This window comes from Eimeria maxima, genomic scaffold, assembly GCF_000499605.1.
Source record: "Eimeria maxima Weybridge genomic scaffold, Emw_scaff2547, whole genome shotgun sequence".
NCBI lineage: Eukaryota > Apicomplexa > Conoidasida > Eucoccidiorida > Eimeriidae > Eimeria > Eimeria maxima.
The window spans coordinates 701-1,773 of record NW_013563739.1 but is presented as its reverse complement, the minus strand read 5'-3'; positions in this window follow the sequence as shown (position 1 = coordinate 1,773).

The window sequence follows — 1,073 nt, the reverse complement described above, 5'->3', positions numbered from 1 at the left end:
TTATTTATTTATATTTATTTATTTATATTTATTTTATTTATTTGTTTATTTATTTGGCCTTTTTTTTTGGTGTATTTATTGATGTATATATATGTATATATATATGTATATATGTATATATGTATATATACATATATATATGTATATGTATATATGTAAGTATATGTAAGTATATATATGTATATGTATATATGTACGTATATATACAGTATGATAGTGTTACAATCTAACAACAGCAACAAATGCTGCTGCTGCACTTGCTGCTGCTGCTGCTGCTTGCGCAGCAGCAGCAGCAGCAGAATCTGGCAGTATATATGTATATATATGTATATGTATATATATGTATATGTATACATATGTATATGTATATATATGTATATGCACAGTAAGACAGTGTTATCTGTTTATATGAGTACAGTATAACACCAACTGCTGTTGCTGCACTTGCTGCTGCTGCTGCTGCAGTTGCTGCTGCATTTGGTGCTGCACCTGTTGCTACCCTTGGTGATGCACTTGCTGCTGCATTTGCTGCTAGCCTTACTTCTACCCTTACTGCACTTGCTTCTGCTGCTTCTGCTTCTGCTGCTGCTGCACTTGCTGCTGCTGCTGTTGCACTTGCTGCTGCTGTTGCTGCACTTGCTGCTGCTGCTGCTGTTGCTGCTGCTGCTGCTGCTGCTGCTGCTGCAGGTATATTGTCATCAATATGTATTGAATGGATGGTGTTGTCGTTATTATTGTCCATTTGTTCATCAACAAGAAGAACTAAGAATACATGAATTAAATAATAATTTAAATATAAATAATAATATAAATAATAATATAAATAATATAAATAATAATATAAATAATAATAATATAAATAATAATAATAATAATAATAAGGATATAAATAATAATAATAATAATAATAATAAGGATATAAATAAAGAAAAGAATGATTATATTAATTTATATAATTTATTAAATAATACAAATCATCAAGATGAATTATGTCCAGATATTTATCTAGTATGTTTATTTATTTATTTATTTATTTATTTATTTATTTATTTATTTATTTATTTATTTATTTA